This window comes from Bactrocera latifrons, unplaced genomic scaffold (assembly GCF_001853355.1).
Source record: "Bactrocera latifrons isolate USDA-ARS-PBARC rearing strain unplaced genomic scaffold, ASM185335v1 scaffold_142, whole genome shotgun sequence".
NCBI lineage: Eukaryota > Metazoa > Arthropoda > Insecta > Diptera > Tephritidae > Bactrocera > Bactrocera latifrons.
The window spans coordinates 343,678-365,942 of NW_017534875.1; the positions used below are offsets into that span (position 1 = coordinate 343,678).

At 35.8% G+C, this 22,265-nt stretch overlaps 1 protein-coding gene across 1 annotated transcript in view; it reads left to right on the plus strand.

Moving 5' to 3' along the window:
* Window positions 1–6,952: 6,952 nt before the first annotated feature.
* The window catches only part of LOC108965587 (serine-rich adhesin for platelets-like), a gene marked incomplete in the record, with an annotated part of 231,271 nt that continues 215,958 nt past the window's right edge, over window positions 6,953–22,265 (plus strand). Inside the window, 1 exon segment of the mRNA XM_018928110.1 lies at window positions 6,953–7,013.

The window sequence follows — 22,265 nt, forward strand, 5'->3', positions numbered from 1 at the left end:
ACAGTGTCAAACCCACAGCTTTCCTTCTTGCAACAATAACAACAACTCCATCAATTTAATCTGACGAACCGTAACATCACAATAGTGAACTATTGTTGGAGAACACTTTCTCTTGACTTCCATTGTTAGGAGTCCTTCTGTGTTTTTTTATTTCAATGGCGGAAAACTATTTCCCTTACTGCGAAAAGCTGTCGCATTGACTGTCCGTATGTAAGTTTGATTCTGTTTCGGTTACGCAGAGCTGACTATTATTTTATCATTTTTGAAACTATTGTTTGAACTTAAACTCACGTCAAGTCTATATCTATTTCTCTGCTCTACATAACTAGTATCCAAAAATGTATGTTAAATTCAACCAACAAAGTCATTATCTGCTTACGAGAGAGACAAAACATTAATTTATTCACGAGCTTCATCGGGGTTATGAGAAAAAATAACCGATATTAAAACTATTCCTCTCAGCCCGATATGCTATTCATTTCATTTCATTGATTTTACCATGAATGTACCCAAAGAGTTGGTGTTGCCTTACATTATTCAGTGTTAATCAGGCATTAAGAGCGCCCCTTTTACAACCGGCTTACACATTGGCCTAACCTGCCACAATGGCCGCAAGCGCTACGCAAGAATTATCACAAATTTGGGGTGCCAGAAGCAGACACAATCACGTTTGTTGCGCGTGTAGGTGAATATTTCGTCGCGGCTAAATTGAGTTATCTCTTCGAAGCTCTAATTTTATTCATGACCTGAATACCTATTAGCACGTTGTATAAGTGTAGCTCGTGATCTGTGTTGCAGTACATCCAGTAGTCCGCACTATGACCGCCGTTGCCACAGCAGCTGTTACACTGATGATTGCGATGCTCATTATTTAACACTGCAGCGGTTCATCAGTTCACCAGAATCAATATTATTCAAAAATTGTGGTTGTAATTTCCATTGGCTGCAATAATCGGCTGAAAGTGCGAACGTGAATCATTCAACAGAACAAATATTCGTTAAGCAATGCAAAATATACGAATATATTGGTCTAAAAATAATATTTTTTTTGTCGCTTTTCAGAATTTCGGTCAGAGTTCAGATGACGTCGTCTATCTATCATCTATTTGCCAGATAATATTTGACATTCAATCTGTTTGCCGACTGACATCTATTCGATAGCATTAATCTGGCATTCCTTTGACAACTAGCTTCCGTCATCTGCTTGACAACTGTCACCTAACATCCATCTGACTAACGTTCAACTGCTATTACTGTCTTCCATTTGTAAGCAGCCTTCTGATGAAGATTATGACACCCATTTCATGTTTGTTTGATAGCTGTCATCTGCCACACAATTGACAGCTTAAATTTGACATTTATCTGTTTGAAAGCCACCACTCTGACATTTCTTTGACAGCTGCCTTCGGACAATCGTTTGACTATTGGCATCTGAGAAAATCTGGCTTATTTTTGACAGTTGTCATCTGACATCAATCTTCGACTTCACTATGAAGTTCTTCTAGTTTGTCGGTTACCGTACTATCCACTCGTACTATTTACTCTTTTATATAATGTAGTCCTACATCTTCCACATGTACTATGTTTGTTGTTATCATAACTCATAGAATGTTTTCACAAATATTTACAATTCGAAGACTCTTGTAAGTTCGTTCGAAGTGCTCGTCTGTTTGTTTAATGGAATTTCATGTTATCTACTAGGCGAACCAGGGGGCAGAGTTCTCTAAATAGCCAGATATACATACAAATTCAACATCTGCAGTAGTAAAAATAACTTCAACAACTAAGGTATCTTCGGCTTCCTACCATCTGCATTATTATTATTTTATGTTTTTTTTTTTGCTTTGAGATATGTTTACAAGAAAAACAAAGTAACTGACAAGGTCACCGTATCGTGAAAATATGTAAACTCAGTACGACTTCGTTCAACGCTATTTATTCAAGCTTTATTTGGTTGGTTTAGTTTGATCTCACTGTATGGGGGCGCTGTATGTGCGATGATTCTCTATGATTTTTAGAGATGAAGTTGCGATTCGGATTTGCTTTCGCCGTCTATTCAAAATCTGTCTAAGTGTTAGTCAGGAACAAAGATAAGTAGATATGACTAAGTATTTCAGTTCCGGGGATGGATTGTCTTTTAAGACTTGAAATATAGTAGTTTACTTTTACTTCTTCTTTTTTTTATTGTCATAGACACCGCTTACGCGGTTATAGCCCAGTTTACAACAGCGCGCCAGTCGTTTCTTTTTTTCGTTACGTGGCGCCAATTGGAAATTCAAGCGAAGCCTGGTCTTTCTCCACCTGGTCCTTCCAATGGAGTTGGAAGTCTACCTCTTCCTCTGTTTCCCCCGGCGGGTACTGCGTCGGATACTTTCAGAGGTGGAGTGTTTGACTTAATTCTTTTAATTCGCTGAACTATGTCAATGTCGTCGTATATCTCATACAGCTCATCATTCTATCGAATGCGATATTCGCCGTGGCCAACGCATAAAGGACCACAAATCTTTCGCAAAATTTTTCTCTCGAAAACTCGCAAAGTCGACTCATCAGATGTTGCCATGGTCCATGCCTCTGCACCATATAGCAGGACGGGAATAATGAATGACTTATGGAGGTTAGCCCGTGTTCGTTGAGAGAGGACTTTACTTCCCAATTGCCTACTTAGTCTGAAGTAGCACCTGTTGCCAAGAGATATCCTGCGTTGGATTTCGAGGCTGACGTTGTTGGTGATGTTAATGCCGGTACCAAGATAAACGAAATTTTCTACGATTTCGTAGTTATGACTTAACAGTGACGTGCGAGCCAAGCATCATCGGCGTACGTCAGCAACTGTACACTCTAATAGAAGATGATACTTTTAGTTCTTCATCTCGAATTATTTTCTCCAGCAGAAGATTGAAGAAGTGGCATGATAGTGAGTCGCCTTGTCTGAAACTTCGGTTGGTATCGAACTGCTCTGATAGGTCCTTCCTGATTCTGATGGGACATTCTTGAAACTCTAAAGTGTAAAGTGTCGAATACAATTTTTCGTTTTCTAAATGATCTAAGAACGAGCTAACCCTTTAAATAGAACAGTCAGATACCAAAGTCTGAAGATAAGTGGTTGAAAGCGCCACTGAAAAAAAGTAAAGTAATAAAAATCCCCAACAACTCAAAAAGCTGACTAATTCATATATTTATATATGAACTGTATCTATGCAAATTGTTCAGTTTTTATTTTTTTCGTGTTTTCCTCTGCTCTTTGTCGCTGCTGACAAGCGAAAACGCGCTGCACTGGCTGTTATTATTGCTGTTGTTGTTGCTGCTTCTGGTGATATTTGTTCATTTTGCATTAACAATAATTTTAATTGTTAAATCACGTTCAAAAGCAAAAGCAATTATCCAACTGGCAGCACATAGCGAACGCCGGCGTCATTATCAGCTCCGCCCGCCCTTACAGTGGCCCGTTGACCACATCCACAACCACGGCATAGCAAACGAATTTGCACCAGTTTATTAAGTCACTTGCAATTGCAGTTCATGCCGTTTTTGACATTTGCTATTTAGTTGTACTTTTCTCGCTTTCCCCCCTTGATTTCTTCAAGCTAGCGACCTTTTCCGTCATTTGTTGTTATTAGTGATTATTTGTAATCGAAATATTTACATTTGTTGATTTATAAATATATATAGCATGTGTATTTATTTATATTATATATATATAATATCTTTTATATATAAATGTATATGAAAAAATCATAGCGGTACACGAGGGCTTTGAATGCACATTACTTGCTTGTAAATACGCTTGTATGTGAGGGTGTGCATTGCGGGCGGGAAAATTGTGCATCAATCACTAGAAGACTTTCTTGCACATTGACCGTCGCTGCCTACTGGTTGTACACACACATATACGAATATCATATCGTAGAATTCGCCGCATGACGCTGCGCGGAAGAACTCGCTAAGCTTAGGCTCCATGACTAATCGCTTTTAATTCGACTTAAAAGTCTTTAAGTAATCATCAGTGCAGGTGCACCACTTGCTGACGGTGGCCGCTTACATATTTATTCATATACATTTATACTAAGGTGGGTAAAAAATCGGATATTTTTCCATTTCGCTTACCAAAAATTAAGAGAAAGATTATTTACGGACGATCTGTGGCCTGGAAAACCAAAGTGAGGGACTTGGCTGAATTTTTCATTGTTAAGAATGGTTTATCTCGATATCTGACGAAATTATGAGTTTTGTAGAAAAAAGTTGTTTGACAAAGTTGTAGGTTGAGAAAGGATCTATAACTTCTGTGTATAGACTTTGTTCACATAACCTCAAAATTTATTTGAAAAATTCGCATAACCAAATTTTTGGAGTTTTTATTTTTTTCTTGTACAAACATTTTTTCTTTCAAGAAATTTGGTGGAATCTTGCCTTCTAATGCTTTAAATATAACAAAACATATATATGTAATATATATATTTTTTTTGACCCACCCTAATACAAATATGTAAATATTGTAAGTACGCACTTGTGCCAGCTCGGTACTTGCAAGAACGTGCAGCTACTTACATAGATATGTAAATTAACAGATCTTTAAAGACATGTGTACTTATGCATAATTACGAGTACATATGTCGGTAATGTGCATGCAGGTAAAAATTCGTAAACAAGTCATCATATCTTGCGCTTTAAGCGTTTCTTTAATGGTTTTGATTATTGCACTGTGGCGATAATTAAGCTGTGATTGTGATTAATGACGCATACGACAGCAACGCCTTCCTATATACAGATATGAACATTTACATACAAATGTACATACATATATATAAACACTATTATCTATTAACGCCTACATATTCACATGCTGTATTCTTTAAGCTTTCGGCAGTCTTTATTTCATTCATAAAAAATTACCTCGAAGTCTAAATTTAATTAGCATACTCACTAAAAGACAATATATGTATATATATAGTATAAATATGAGAACTGAGTGAACAAAAATGTAATTTTTTCGGAATTTGATTACTTAATAACTGTCTTTGATTCTCTCTTTTTTGGTTTAAGCTCTGCTCGCTCTTAGAAAAGTTTACAATTTATTGATTTATTTCGAGAGATTATGTCAATTTCTTATCAATCTGTTTTACTCCAGCTCTAACTCTTTGCTAGAGTTGTTTGTTCGATACCATAAACATAGTATATTAAATTTGCCACTAGTTTTATATATGAACAGCGTGACGTCCGTCTGTCTGTGTGTCTAAGAAGCTGCTCATTTGTCGGAAATGCTGGACTATTATAGGACTTGCTATATAGTTACTCATATTGTTAGTAGTACTGACTAGTCAATATAAAGTCCTTGTTAGGAAAAAACATTTATGTATTTCCCAAGATATCTTCATGAAACTTGGCACAGAACATTGCTTAAGCTTCATGCTCCGAACATATTGTTCAGTTCTAAACAAAACAGTCACACTTATAACTTTTCCGATCCATCAAGATCTTCTTAAACGATATTTTTTCTTTATTTGTGGAAAGCAAGATAGAAATTAAAGCTTTGTTGCAGACAAAGTTATGGTTGTTTCTTGTTACTCCATTTACCGGTTTCCAAAATTAATGCTTCCCTCAAAACAAGTCTCTTGTCTGCGAATAACTGCTTTGTGTTTGAAATAATACATCGGAAAACCATTCGGTTTATAAAATTTGTTAAAACAGCTATAGAGTCGTTTTCTCTATATCTGATTAGCAGCCATCTGTCAGTTAAGTTGTAGTAAAAAATGGTTATTTACCGATAGTTAAGTTAGCCAAAAMATAAATGACAGATGGAAAATTGAGAAATCTGCCCTTACTCTTTTAATAGTCTAAAATTATTCCAATAGTTAACTATTAGAGAACATTTGAGAATTTTTACTCTTGTTAAAGTTAAAATAGCAGCGAATAGATAGAAATTTCTGCCATAGCAGAGTTGAACACAATAATTACTGGAACCTGCCTTGCTGCAAGTTCAACCGAAAAAACTTATCAAATTTCGTTCTTTCATGGTCGTCGCATCGTAAATTAATTTGAGATACCTTAAGTTAAGGGCTCTAAAAATCCGTAAATCATACTTTTATAGATTTCAGCAAAGCTTCAATTTCATGCTTTATGAACACGATGTCTTTCCTGTGTCAACGCAGCCATTTATCAAACAATTTTTGTTTGTATATACTAGCCCAACATTAGCCTTTTTTATAATTTTCTGAAATCGTTTAATCCATGAAAGAATAAACCTCTTCTATGGCATTTAATTCGTCGTAGCATGAATTATGACCTTCGTTAGCACCTTATTTTCGGTCAGAAATATTTTAAGTTTCAACTAGGCATGTTATGAAGAAGTCCACCATTTGGCTTAATTTTTCGTTTCTTATGTAAAAAAGTGGATCTAGGAACTGCGTTGTCTCAAAAACGCGGTTTAATGGTTTTCTGGTGTACAGTTAGACTACCACTTTCCGTTATCATTAGTTATACATTTTTTAAATTTTATTTTATTATTTTATTTTTTATTTTAATACGATGATTATCAGTAATAAAAATTCATTAAAATCAGTATTTGTAAAAATATTTGAATAAATACACTTTTTCCTTACAGCTTGCGAAAATTCCTTATCGCCTCCTTCTCCTATTGACTCAATCATCATTAATTGTGAGCAAATTATGCAGGTGTGAATTGATTCTCACGCTCGCCGCTGGCTTTTAAATAAATATTTGGTGAAATATTAAATATATTTCATTGAAATGTTCAAATATATCTATTTTCTAAAGTGGAAAGTGTATTTCGGTAATACGTGTTTCGTGTAAGCAGTGTTTCGTAGGTGCGTGTAATCAATTTATGTGCATAGTATGTGTTCGGGTTTTCGGGCGATCAAAAATATAAAAGTGTGTTCGGTTTTGGTGCGGTTTCGGTGAAAAAGTGAAATTATATTTTATATTGATACCAGAATTTGCAGAAGTAGGCGGATTCAACAAATAGCAAATAAATTGAAAACCTAAACGGTATTTATTTGGTAAGTCTATTAAATTGTATGTTATATATTTGTATTATACTATATACTTGTACTCCGTCTGGTTATGCTATAAAATTTATCATTAATTTGAAGTGTCTTACATAATAGTTAATTATTATATATTTTTTTATGAAAACATTCTATGAGGACTGAAGTGTAACAGTATGACTGCATTACCATTTAACTGACGACTATTAGTCGAAAGATTTCCAAGTAGACTGTGTGAGAGTGCTCAGAAGAGACTTATTTTCAGATTTTCAAAGAAAACAATAATCTCTAGGTTTCTTTCCTTTGGTGTAAGAATTGCTATCAGGGAAAAATATCTTTTCCTTTCGGAAAGAGATAACTTTCATGTTTCCATAGAACGGCTTGCTAAACTAAAAATAATTTCATAAATTTAGGTCTTCTCAATAGAACGTATACTTAATTTGTAAAGAAGGGAGAGTCGACTCTAATTTTAAGGGAACTTTTTTTAAGAGATCAGGTAAAGAGATCAGGTAAAGACCTTTTGCTAATTACTTCGAGTTATTAGAGAACCATTTGAATATCTGGTCCTAAAATGCCCAGGTTTCCTCCAAAAACCCAAATAATTGTCTTATAGTCCTAGTCTTCTAGTTCTAGTTCATGTATCTGACGACCGTATGTTTTTTTAGTATGGACCAAAAAAATATATATGAATAAAAAATTCCGCGTTGTTAATTGTCTCCCCTAGGCCTAAAACTAGTTACTTTCTAGTTCGTCGACCTATTGTCCTGCGTAAGGAGGGCTTTGGTTCAGGAGAAGTGCAAGCTGTTGTCATACTCGAAACGCCGCCAAACTGCCGAGCTAAGAGTATGAGACGAGTATGCTCCGTCATATAACGTATCTTAGTTTCACATTTGGAGGAAAAAATTAATTTTTTTTTATTTTCGCTTTCCTTGCTGAAAATTGTAAGATCATTTACTGGATCCCTCAAAAAATAAGGTATGCACTATCATTAGACGCTTAAAGTCTGTTTCCTCGTCCGAATTACAAATTTGCTTCACCTGAGTTGCCACCTGATCATGCCATAGGTTGGTTGATGGGCTCTTAAATTCCTGTGCAGTGTAACTCAAACTTTAAGTCATGACAAACAATAATTGACTTATTTGCACGTATTGTATAAATATAGAAATTAGTATTCGTGTATATATGCACGTATGTGTGCGTGTAAATAATTTATAAATTTGCACATTACGGTCACATATTTTGCACGATTTGTAGTGCACGTCAATCACGGGCTTGAAATATTTGCGGTTTGTCAACGCTGACTCCCCATATACATACATATGTACATATAGGCACAGGTGTATGCATAATTTTGTGAGTGATTCTGTAACAGTTACATGCAAATATAATAAAATATTAGTACTTGCAATTGCAATAACAAAAACAAAAACAAGCACCTGCCACAATTACTCGAATATACAATTAAAAGCCTTTATTTGTTTGTGTGTAAGTATGAGAATTACATTACACCCAATTGTAGTGGTGGATTGCATTTTGATTACCCTAGTAATCATACTCCCAAAAATCACGATCGTAACATCTATTAGAACAAGATCACGCTACGTTGCACCCAACACTAGTTACTGAAGTAGTCTTAAGGGCTTTGTTGTTCCTCGGGTAAAAAACAGTTTTTTTCAACAATTTTTTCTCATATAAAAAATGAAATATTTTATTAGAATTTTTTATTGTTACAAACATACAATATTAACAAAGAATTTCTGAAAGTTTGGGAAAAAATTATTTTAAAGTCGGCCATTGGGACGCCATTTCCGGTGACACTCGGAAAAAATGCGCCCTCGTTGGCAATATATCTCCTTACAGGATCATCTAAATTAGAGGACAATCCTTCGTTCTCGTTTTTCACAATTGTATCTCAAAGACCTGTGTAAAATTTTATGAAGATCACTTGAGTAGTTCTCGAGAAATCTTGCCAACCGACTTCAAAAACACAGTTTCGAGAAAACGCGTTTAAAGACGGCGCACTTAGTCTCAGTAGCCTCAAGCGCACAAGTTCTCAAGGCTGCATCTCCGAAACTATTGTTTGAATCAACTTGAAAATTAAGGATAATATTCTAGAGGTGTTGTAGAATTTAATAACATAATAAAAAAAATCGAGGTTTTGAAACGCGTAAATCCAGTAATCTCTTAACACAAGAAAAAATATATTTTCATTAACATTGCAAAGTCATAGAACATGGTCACTTTTGGTCGAACGCTAAAAAACGTAGGACTATTTCGGCAATTTAGTTCAGTGGCATCATTGCAAAGAAAACAAGAAAGAAGTTTTGTGCTTCGTCTGCCCCGAAGTTTAATACCTTTCACAGGTTGAAAGGGTCTAAAATTATCTGTAACTTAATTTCGAACGGTCAGTGCGTGCCTGGCCAGTGCTTAAGTGACTCTCGTGTCTCTATGTGATGGGGTTTGGATGTCACAAGGTGACTTCAGGGGAAGCTGGCTGTCAGCTGACTCTATATAAGAAAAACAGGCACCGTGGCTGGCCAGGTGACTCTCATGCCGCGATATGCTGTAGTTTGGAACTCACAAGATGATTTCAGAGCAAGCACATGATGCCAATCGTTCAGTTTGTATGACAGCTATAAGCCAGCACTGCATAACATGCGGTTAGAATTCTAACCAGATTTGCTTCCAAGCATAGTACATTTGGTCTACCTGGTTTTTAAATTTTTTTCAGTGTACTATTACGAGTTTGTATGTATTACTGTATATGAATAATAGCAATATATTTTAGTGAGTGTTATTAATTACGGAAAGCGTAGCGGTTTGGTAGTGTCGTTTTAACAGTATTAGTGCTATTTATGAACGTACAATTATGAGAAAAATATATTCACTGCAAACCTACATAAAACCGTAGTTTTTCAGGTCAAGCACAGTAACTCGCCGGCATTCCATACAATACTTTTGTTTTTAGGAAATTTTTACAAATTCAATTATTTTGTCAGATTACATGACCTAGTAAACCAAGTATCAAGATCGATCCTAACCCTTCAAAAACAGCCTTTATTGAAGTTTTTTGGAGAAATCAAACCGTACAAATTAAGTTTATGATGTGTGATTCCCACTAAAGTGCTAAGAGAGCTTAGCTGGAAGATTATTTCGATGACGAAAATTAAAGTTTTATATATTCTCCGACTCATAGATATGAAAAATCAAATAAAATTAGTAGGCTGGAAGACAAACTACCATAATCACTTAATTTTTGAAAACTTCTCATATTATGTTGCATATATTTTGCGCAATACTGTCGCCTATATGTACATATAATATATGTAGAACAATGCAAATAATAATTTTAATTCGCTTGTGGTCGAAAATAAATCCAAACATTCACCTACTTATTGGCGCAAATGAACAGTCAGATCAACAAGCGTGTGATCCCTCAACGAACAGGGGCAGTACGCGGTGAGTTGCTGACAGCAAGCTACATCTGCGTCTCATCCAATTAAAAACAACTTCAGTGAGTGAGCAAAAAGCCCTTTTTTGCGCCGAGCTGCATTGGGTTCTCATTATAATAATAGTAAGTTATAATTTACAACAACAACACTGCCATTTGACATTGTGCAGTGGGAAGAATTCGTGACCAAGGCTTTTGTTATTTATTTACTCTGCGAATGAGCGCTGGTTTTACCACGATTCATTGCTTGCTGCATATTTAATGTACAGGTGCGCATTGAACATTAGTTGGGCAGGGAAAATTCGTTGGTCAAGTGAGTCATGCAGAATGGAATCTTTATGATTTTTGTGATATTTTATTTGGAGATTTTTTGAAATTTTTAAAAAAATTTTACATTAACCCCATTGAGCAACCAAGTGAAGCAATATGTAACATCATTCGTCTAGTAACTCTTGTCGGAGTTAATTGTTGCATCTGAAGCGGCGATTTTCTATAAATATATTATGGTTTGTGACTTCTATTTTGTCTTTAAGTAGAGTTTGTAGAAATGGAATTTTCTTAGAACAGAGCATTTATAGTTTTGGAAGATATTTTCGAGTTTCAATATTTCACTCAATCATTATTAAATTAATTATGAAGCGTCGAGCTTTCTTAAGGAATTATATTCACTTGTGAATTCCAATTGATCTATTTTTTGTTTTACATGTATAGTATATCTAACACATATAGCGTAATGGGCTTCTGAAACTCTTTGTTCTCTTCTTAGATTATTGTTGATAGCGAAAACGATTTTCGACAATTATTCCGATTTTCAAGTCGCTCTTCACTTTCTAAAATAAAATACGATTTTGGGAACCACTCTATCGATCATTAGCTTTATTCTTCTATAGCAAAAAGTATTTTTTTTTTTTGGATTGGAGATAATTTTAATTGAAGCTAAAAAAACTTTAACTTCAGCCGAAAAAAGCTCAAATACCTATCACTGGGACATGTCTAATATATGAGGATATAAAAAGCTATATTTCCGCTCTGAACAATATACTCATATATATGCTGTAGTGTTGGATTCAATGTTCCTTTTGTTTACATTATGCCGATGTCATTGACCCCTTGTTTGTATTTTATGAGGTCAATGACCCTTGCACTTTGTTTATAATTAGACAAGTCCGCAACCTTTGATTACACTTAGTTAAGACCACAACCTTTGTTTACATTTTGATTCCATGACCTACTTGTTGACATTTCGGGGTCAATGATCCTTTTTGGCGCAGATTGTGAGCTCTCCCTTATGGTGGATTGGGATAAATTTCAATCGTCGGGAATGCTTTCGTCCGATCATATGCTATAAAGAAGCTTATTTAAGCTACCGTGTTTGAATAGCTCGGCCGGCAATCCATCGGCCCCGAGATTTTGCTGATCTTCAGACGGTTTTGAAACCTTCTGTTAGTCGACGCATCTTTTTCTAAAACTTTCGAGCATTACCCCTGTCGGCCAGCTTGTCAAGCTCTTCATACTCTCGGATTTCAGCCTCTCTCTTTTTCTGTCTGTAAATTCGTCTCGCTTCCCTCTTCAACTACCGGCATTTACTTACTCTCAATTCAATATTTCGTAGTAAGAAAATATCAGTTTATGGGTCGCAAGTTTCAGATACGAAATATAGTGATCTATTCAAATAGCGTGCTTTTCTAGTAAGAAAAATCTCTTAAGAGCTTGTAAAACAACTGAGGGATGTAGTATGGAACTTTTATAAGAAATGGGATGATAAGTTAATGTTTATATCTCACAAACCACTAAAATTATATTAAGCAAACCTGCTGAGAGCGAGTTCGATCCCAACACGAATCTCACTTGTACAGCTTAGAACGCTGGTCCGTTGTGATACCCAAAATCTCCTATATACTGGATCATAAGACGTTTACAATACGACAAAGCGTCTTAAGTATATCACAAATTTGTTGAGACGGCTAATATCAGTTTCGGCATGCAATGTGAAAATGGATTATAACCTCACTTCCGCGCTTATTTTGAAGCTTAATAACTACGTCAAAAGCATTAAATTTCACAGCCAATATTATGTCATAGGGGTCGATGGTAAATTTGTATAACAGGTGTGAAATCTTATATCTCAGGAATTACTCGATCGATTTCTACCCAATTTGGAGAATAAAATTATTCCAATATACTTATTTTACAATTTGGAAACGTACGAAATCCGACTCCAGCCACAATTACTTTATCACAAGTCATATATGTGACATGGTCTACGAAAAGGGAGCTAACGTGCAAAAACTAGTTTTCTGGGAAACAGCTGTTAAAAATCTCATCYTCCATCCGAATCAACTAAAAAGTGAAAATTGATTTTTTGGATTTTTTGACACCTAAGCCCCCTTTCCGTAGACCAGGTCACATATAATATATCAAATTTTAAGCTCCATACATGCCTAAAGGTCTACAAATTTTTCCTAATCGGATTATAACTTTTCAAGTCCCCAATTACCTTATTATATATATATGAATCCTAGTATGTACCTTGGACTGGTTTTTTAGCGAAAGTCGTTCAATCTCTGAGGTTTGTTATTGAAATTCGTCGAGGCAATTTCCCGCTAACGAGGGGCTTTTGTGTCAAAAATGAGTAAAATTGGGGCAATACTACCCCTAGCGCCTTAACAAGAAGTTTTCGAACTTCCGATTGACCTTCTACCAGAAATATCGGTCAATATATTAGTTATCTTAATGAAACTCAGAGAGCGTCTCTTTACAATAATATGTCTATGTGCCTAAACTGGATAGAATCGGGGCAACACCTCTCTCCTAATTCTCACATGCCTTATTTTTAAGTACGATAGCATTTTTTGATCGGCTGCACCTTCATTCAGCGCTTCCTTATTTTTTACTTTTATTTTTGTAATTTATTTAACTATATTTAATTCTGTTCGCTAAATCGAACTTGCTTCCCAGAATATAAATGCAATTGTCTATCTAATTCAATAAAAATTCCTTTTTTATCATTTGAGCAACGCTTTTGCCTTGTGATCTAAACATTCGTCAACCAAATTTGGACAACTGACAAAAGCAGCCAGTTCAATGCAAACCCTGAAATCAGTTAGAAATTTGTTACCAAAATGTCGCTTTTCCGAAAGGCAAAAGCGAAATACTGTCATTAAACTAAAACCAAAAATGAACTTAGAACTCGAGTCAGTCGAGTCATATTAACTTTGATCAATGTCCGCCCAACCCATCACTTGTTGTTTAAACACAATAATGCCCCTCTCCCTCTCTGCTCCCCCTCTTCACATTCGTCATTTGTGTATAGCCGAAGTTGTCAGCTGTCAACTGTCGGCTTTGCGCAGTGGCGCTGCTTTCGTCAAACCATCGACAATTAACGCGTCCACTCATGAGCCGTACGTTCGTCTGTCCGTCCCTCGCCTCGTCATCACTTCCACGGTTAATGATTAGACGCGCATTTCGCTCTTTATTTGTCGTTGGCTTACAAAGCCAGCTCGTATTTGTTGCCGTTATTGTTGCTTTGTGCGCTGCAATTAATCGCTTTCGTTGGAGCTTGCAAGCGAATGACAGTTGGAAGTAAAATACAAATACAAATAGTCTAAAGACTAGCAATACTAACAACTAGTAAGAAATGAGAAATTTCAAGTTCAAAACTCACATTATATTGGCGTTGCTGTTGTTGTTCGTTGCGGTACTGCTACATTGCCGTTGAGCTATCAAAGTGGCAATTTGTCAATCCGTCAAGCGTCAGCGAGTCACTCGGTCACATGGTCACCATTTTCATCGCTTTGCGCTTATGCAATCGCTTCGGTGGCATTCTTCTTTCATTTCAAGCGCAACAGCGTTCGTCTAATCAGCGTAAGCGTCGCAATAACAACACGCTCAGCACGAGTTGTGCGCTTCAGTAGGCAACGCCGTAATGCTTTGCGAAGCGACTCAACTGCCAAGCACTAGGAATGAAAGCGGCAGTTTGGTGCGGCGGAGGAGACACACATTTCTCATGGATCGTCGAGCTGTTTACGTGAGTGGAGCGCCGAAACGGTTGCTGTGCTGTGTTGATCACCTTTTTCGTGCTCAATGCGACTCTGTGTTATATACAAGTATACACTTATACTTATATGTATGTACTTATGCCTGTCTGTTTGTATGTGCCGCGAAACTCGGCTAGCGTTTGCGTTCCAAAAAGGGGCGGTTTTGAAATGAACATGAAAACCGAAGTCGTTAAAGTTTGACAGTTCTAAATTAGTTTCTTTTCAATGTCAACGTGTAACTACAATAATAACAACGCAAAAAAAAAAAAAACACCCAGAATACCAATGCTGTAAAAAATGAACAAAAAGTTGCTAAAAATATTAAGATAGTCTAACAAAACAACTAAAGTTTGAGAGTAGATATTACATACTGAATTTGCGAGTATTAGAACATTTACATTAAAATCAAGTTTCGATTTCGCTGTTTTTGATTTTTTCATAGAGTTCAGACCCGTCTAAAAGTCTTTGGCCTCTAGTACATAGTACACATTGATTCCGTCGACTTAGGAAGTGCTGGTATTAAACTTTAATCTGCTGGGTTATATAAAATTATGTAAGCTCGCTGTAGTGGCGGTTCACTTCCTGACTATGTCGTATATAATAAAATACGCAACTCTGGTGGTTAGTTTGAGTTCTCAAAAGTCGTTGGTCAAAAGATCAAATCAATCTGGGTCCTGTAATTGGAAATTTAAGTCTTTTCTAGCTGCTATACACCAGTGAAGGCTTTTTCCGGTAACCGTTGGAAGGTCAGAGGAATATACCAGCGGAACTAAGTGACTTATGATTATGATTATGGTTGAGGTTACTATATATCAATAATTTTGACTAATCTTCCTTGTTTACCATTGTTTTTTCGCCACTAAATAAATCTTCTTTCCATCCATTCGTCAAGATTATCAAGAGACTATATCCACTTGGAAGCCGCGTTATTTAGTGATTTTTTGTAAAGAAATTGTATTTAATGAGGTTTAGAACTGTACCTTAATGGTTGGTTGGATACTTGAAAAGGAAAGCTCATCAAGGATGGACCTCAAGCGGACGAAGTTAGACCATAATTAGGCCCAGTGGTAACTAATTCAACTATTATCCATCAACTTGGTGGATTTGGTAAAAAACTTGATTTTTTTCCGCCCCAGCTTTTTAATGTCTCCTAAGTTGAAACATTGGGACCCGCGAAACATGTCTCATCTCATATGGCTTTCTATTGCCTAAAAGTAGGAGCTTTTTGGTTTGTCCATTATCAACCCTAGGAAACTTTTTGGTGTTGCGTACGGTATTTGTGTTCCCAAACCTGAAGTGTTCTTCTAAGGTTCATTGCTTCAAACAACCCTTGAAGGAGCTGAACGGTGTGGGGCAGCTTAGGGGAATTGTGTGTCTCCAGTCTTTGATCCGTCAATGTATATGTAGATTTCGCCCTTGGAACTTGTGATATATCACGCACGTTGCCGCGTGCCTCACATCGAGTTGATGGCAGGAAATGTTAGGAACGAGACACCAGGGTAATAATAGAGCATCTCTTTTGGACTTATCTCGCACTAACGAGGCAACGCGTAAAACATTTGGGGCCCACGTTATGAGATACTGGAAGAGGTACCGATAGTGAGGCCGGAGTTCCAATTCGCGTCAAACTACTTCTCATAAGCCGCGTAACGGTACCCCCTCTAGTATCGCTACGGACAAAACTGGACTACGCTTGGCGCACGTTCCTGCCAGAATGAGAAAGAGTTTAAGTTGTTCGAAAAGTGTACTTAAAAATTTAAAATATTAAGAATTTTTTATTAATATTTATGCGAAGAATGCAAATAATTTTCAAACGCGCAGACGTGCAGCAGACATGAATTATGTAATGAACTGTCGAGTGTCTGGCCACACTAATGGTCATTAAGGTGGCTAGCGTTAATGAAGCGATGATGGCGTTTTTTTTTTTGTATTGCCATGACATTAAATATTAATTTTTACTTGATTAAAAGAAAAGAAAGAATTTTTAGGCGCCAACGCATATCAACAAGCTTTAAAGCCCAAGTGGCGCGAAGATTAAATTATTAAGGCTAGCTCATTGCCTTGGGAGAGCCAGAATAAATGGAAAAAGGTTAAACAAAAGTAAGGGTATGAATAAAAAATCAATAAAAAGAAACGCCAAAACCACGCTTTATGACTTCGAAAATAAATAATAAAAAAAAGGAGTCTTAGCATACTTTGCCTTCACATTGTGCTTATGAAGCATCTCCAAAAAGCATACGGATCTTAAATGCTTGCTTTGGTTTGCAGCTGTACAGCTTAGCACTACCAAACCTTTTTGTGGAATGCCAAATAGAGTAAGAAGATGTGCTTTCTGGTGCCACAAATGACTTCATAAAGTTCGCACACACTAACACACATGCACATGCAATAACTGTCAAGTGGTGACAGATATTTATGACACCACTTCATTTCGTCTCATTTCATTTCATTCAATTTGAACTTAACCAACAACAAACGTCTGCCTTGTCGCCTCTAATGTCTCTGCTTGTGACCCTGCTCGCTGCCGCTGCAGGCAACTGTTTTTCGTTTCCTGTTGTTGTTGCTGGTGGCGTGCTATTGCATTCACAAAATTTCTCCGCGATTTCTGGCTGCTTTCATATGGCGTTGCTATTATAGTGGGAGTGACAGTTTTGAGAAGTAATCTAAAGTATTTATAAATCAATTTTAGGAATTTTTGGTTGTGTTTAGGCATGATTTTATGCCCATAATACTGGCCAATTTGAAAGACATCTTAATGAAAAAAATATAAGAAAATGTGCATTTCTCTTATTTTTAGTCAGTTAGATAGATTCTTTGTTACTTGAGTCAGTTGAATGCGATGCAAACACTTTTTTATAACTAACCTCACTTCTGACTATTTGTAGAAGACTCTAAACTAAACAATCAAGCTGAACGAAAACTTTATAGCAATTGTCAATAACCCTTATCAGTCAAAAACTATAGACTTATTGAGTGTATGACTGTTTGAGCTCGGTTAGTGTTGTCGTAGCTAAAAATAGTCAAATGGACCACTAAACACATCAAAAGTCATTGGCTTCAGGTCGTTGTCCTTGCTTAAGATAAACAAAAGGGCCATTGACCCCAACAAAGGGCATTAACCTCAGGGCTGTTGTCTCGGCTAAAAATCAACAAAGTGTTATGGGCCTCCTCTTGCTAAAGGTAAACACAGGGGTTAAAGATTTCGTTAAAGGCACAGAAGTATCATTGACCTCAGGCATGGTTGTTAAACTCGCTAAAGGCAATTTTCGGTATTGGACTATTATTCAATCTAACCATAAGCTCAGTGTCGATGTTGTTACTAACTGTTGATCTAAATGTCCAAACCCCCATTTACTAAAAGATTTCGAATATTCTGGAAATTTTTCTACAGACTTGTGGCTATATATAGTCCCCAATTAGGAACGATTTTTAATGTACTTATAAATGAGTAGAATTAAATTATCATCCTGCAATATTCAGTAAATTTTAGATCTGCTTGGTGCGTATTTGTGCTCTTTCACCAAAGAAAAGAGTTTCGAAACATATTATCCACGACAAAGCCATAATATCTGACAGCTAGACGTTTAAGAAGATCATGAAGAAACAAATAAAAAAATTTTATTTATGACCAGATTTAGTTGAGTTCTGCGCGCTTACTTGACTTAAAAGGTGCTTTTGATAATTTTTCGAATGATTTCGTTTTATTCTACATTTTGTTGGCTTAAAACGACTTAAAACCACTCTTAGCCGAGCTCGACTCGCGCGGATGGCTTTTGGACAGCATGAGTGGGCTTTATTGACAGCGACAAAGTATGGCAGCTGATGCTGCTGCCAGGTATCGGCAACAATGTCATTAAACATTTCAGCTGTGTGCTGCTGCTATTGCAGAAATGACGGAGGAAAAACAACTGCCGGATAAGAAGATGTGAGTGAAAAAATTAAGAAATATTACGTTGCTCAAGAAGTCAGTTTTGGAAGCGCGAATTATATTTAAAAGATACTGATATATGTATAGATATGGTTTGGTGCGAGCACAAGTTGGTTTGATGTAGTTGAAATTTATTCAATACGTATTAGAATTATTACTTAGAGAATATATGTATATTCAGAAAATAGTAGTGATCTACATGTCCAACTTATTTGAAAAATCTTTCTCCTAAAATAAATCTTTCTTCATAGTATAGCCTCAGATAAGTCCCAACAACATAAGGCGGACTTTATAGGGCTTCGGAAATAAATCACACATTTTTTAGTTTTCATTTTTTTTTGGGAAGAATAAAGAGGAAACTGAACGAAGTATTCATATGTATATATTTGTTTCAAGGTCTTCATAAATAATATGTAAACATAAAGTTTACTCATAAAAATGATCTAAAAACTTCGGGAATCACATTAAGTTATTTTTAGATTTTTATTCTTAAAAAAAAAAACAAAAAAAAAAAAAAAACACTCACTTAAATATCCAAGCACAGACAAAGGTTTTTTATTCCAACAATGAAGTCCTTAAAGTCGTAATATCTTTCTGGACGGATTTGGAATAAAAAATAATAATTTCGATCAACCGTGGTAGGGCTTTCACAAAATTAATCTTTGCTTCCCTATAGGTTTCTAATGTTTCGTTCTGATGTCAATGACATGTTTGCTTATATTCTGCGAGGAGAACCACCCTGAGGTCAACCTTTAGTGAAGTCAATAACCTCTTTGTTTATCTTTATCCATGACGACAACCTTACTCAATTTACAATGATCCTTTTGCTCGACGATTGCGGTAAAATTTTTAACCTTTTTCATAGAAACTTCTTTCAGTCCAACCATTTGTAGAAGATGCTTTCGAAGGTTATCAGATGTGTGCTTATTGTCAAACAAACCAAAATAGCGAGTTTGAGACAACGGCATTTGGTACTATTTTCATAATGCTTTATATTAAACTAAAACTGTAAACTTCCACTTCGATGCACTTACTCAGAATATAACCCCCCGCGACTATTAGCAATAACCACTCTCGTCACGAATTTACGTTTAAAACTTTCCATCGTTCAGGCGAAATATCTGCCTTGGAAGTACTGAAATCGGAGAGTCACAAGTTTTATGCCTGGGTTAAATTGATTCTACATACTTCATTCAGCTCAAGAAGTAAAATCGAAAGCTCAATGTTTCTCAATATTAGCTTGTAATCCTGAATTATATATAGATATTTCCCATAACCTTGCTCCTAACTTTGGCAATGCCCGCAGCAGTGCAACTCAGCTTAGTCATCTCTCTTGATTACTCTTCCACAACATTATCGTGCGCATATTTTTGTATAAATATGTATATAAGTATACTGTATATATAAGCATATTGTATATATGTATAAGCATGCATATAATTATGTATTTATGCGTGTTCCGCCGCCGTATTATCGTGCATTTTGTCGCATAACTTCTTAGCATTAACACGGCGCACCTTATTTCCTTCTGAGCTGCCCGAATTTTAGTGGATTTCTTTTTTGTATATTTTTTCTGTTTTTGCTTCAATTTTTTAATTCTTTATGATGTTCGCATTTCAATAATACAAGAAATTTTATTTCGTCTTACCGACGTTCTTTCTCAGCAATATTAAGCTACACATAAATATATCTTCATGCGCTTATAGAAATGTCGATCCACGCATTTATTCATGTATTTCTTGTATTATACTTTTTGGAGGTCAACTGCTTCCACATATGCCTGTCGGTTTGTATGTTGGCGCTTTATCAATGACCAGCAAAAAAATATGTGCTGCGGCGTTGATTTTTGCAGAAACCAGAATTCTTCAAGTTGGACGATCTTTAATTCTTTATTTCTTCCTCTCTTAATTTTTTCTCAATTCTGTTGTTTTTTTTTTGTGACGATTTTATTTTATTTTTTTTTATGAAACTGCTTCCTTCATAAACAAGTAAGTGCAGCCAAAAAAGTCGCTTTCTGCGAGATATCTTCATAAATTTGCTTATTTACCGCTTATAGCAACGTCATTACAAAAATGGCATCCGCTGGAGCGACAAAAATTGTTTTAACTCTTTAAAGATAGCAGACCTAAAACCGAGTTCTCTGTTGAATTACAGCAAAAGGTTTTATTGTCGGTATCTTTCCACTTTCGTAAGGCTGCTTCCAATAAGCGCCCTTGAAGACTACTTCTTGTTGCATGTTATCCGGATTGTGGAAGCCACTGCTGGCGATTTGCTGCAGGAAATGTATTTTGAATTTTGAAACCTTCACTGCAATACATTATATTTGTTGTAAGCGATCACACAAACAAGCCATTTCATTAACTTCTAATGCTGCAACTACTAGAAATATCAATTTGGTATTTGTCTTGCCTTCCCGAAGATGTATGCATTTAAAGCTTTAAATAGAATATGAATCAGACGGGCTAAGAACTAAAACCAAATAATGTGAATAAATAAGGTTAGTCGACTAGAAATAGCATTGCTCCCGGAAATCAAAAGGCACATGTCGAAAAAAAAAACTTCCAAACTACTGAACGGTTTTCTGTAAACGGTATGTTGAGTATTCAGGTCAAGGGTTTAACAATTATAATACTCGCTGACTTTTGGTGACGTCAATGACCCCTTTGCTTCCATATAGGGAGCACCGAAACCTTTCTGTGGTCAATGACCACTTTGGTTACACTAATCGAGGACAACAACCCTGTAGTCAATGGTCTCTGGATTTACATTTAGGCTGGACAACTACCCTGAGTTTAACCTTTGGTAAAATCAACAACTTATTTGTTTATTGATATTCACGACATCGACCTTACCCAAGGTCAATGTTTCTTTTGTTAATTTTAAGCCAGGACAACAACCTTGAAGTGAATCATGATGATTCTTGTTGATGACGATTGCGTTAAAGTTTCTGACTTTTTTCGTAGGAATTTCTTTCAGCCCAAGCATTTGGATTAGATGCTTTCGAAGATAAGCAGATGCGTGGATAGTTTCAAAAATCAGTATTTGGTACTATTTTCATACGAATTTATATTAAAATTAAACTTTAAACTTCAATTTCAAACCACATATCATCAATTTATATTCAATTATCTAATATCCATTCCCATATTTGAAAAAATTAATATCTGGTAGGTCTTCGAACAAGGTTTTTCGCTTAGCGGATTTTCAAACAATTTATTATTTGTTGGTGATAAAAAACTTGTGAAAATGTTGGACTACATGTGCCAGAAAACTATTGAAAAACAATTGGTTTTTCATGGCAAATTTGCGATTTCATGCTGTATTTTTATCAGAATTATAAAAGCTTCTGCAGAGTTATAATTAATAAATATATTATATATATATTATATATATATACAAATCAACTTTTATTACTTTAGGTTTTTCTGTTTATTTTGCTTTACCGCTTCCTTGCTAAGCTGAAACAACAGTTTTGAATAGACTTGTTCCATTTTGTTGCCGGCAGCTGAAGAGTTATTGTGTGTTTGTCTTCAACTTTTATTCTTCTTCCACATGTCTTTCAACATTTCATTCCTTTGTGGTTATATCGAGTGCTTGAAGACGCAGCTGTAATCTGCTAAGAGAAAGAATTCATTTGGGTTTCAAAATATGTACGCTTGACTGTATGCAAATTGAAATCGAAAGCAGCTTCTCACACCCATTCTCGGTTTCTTCATTTTTGTGCAGAGCGCGAAAAAGTCAAAAAAAAAAAAACAAGAGAACCATAAACAAATGAAATCAAGAAACAAGTCGTTTAAGCCACTTGCAAGCGCTCAAGGTCAGTGTTATGGCTTCAAGCGGAGGCAGCA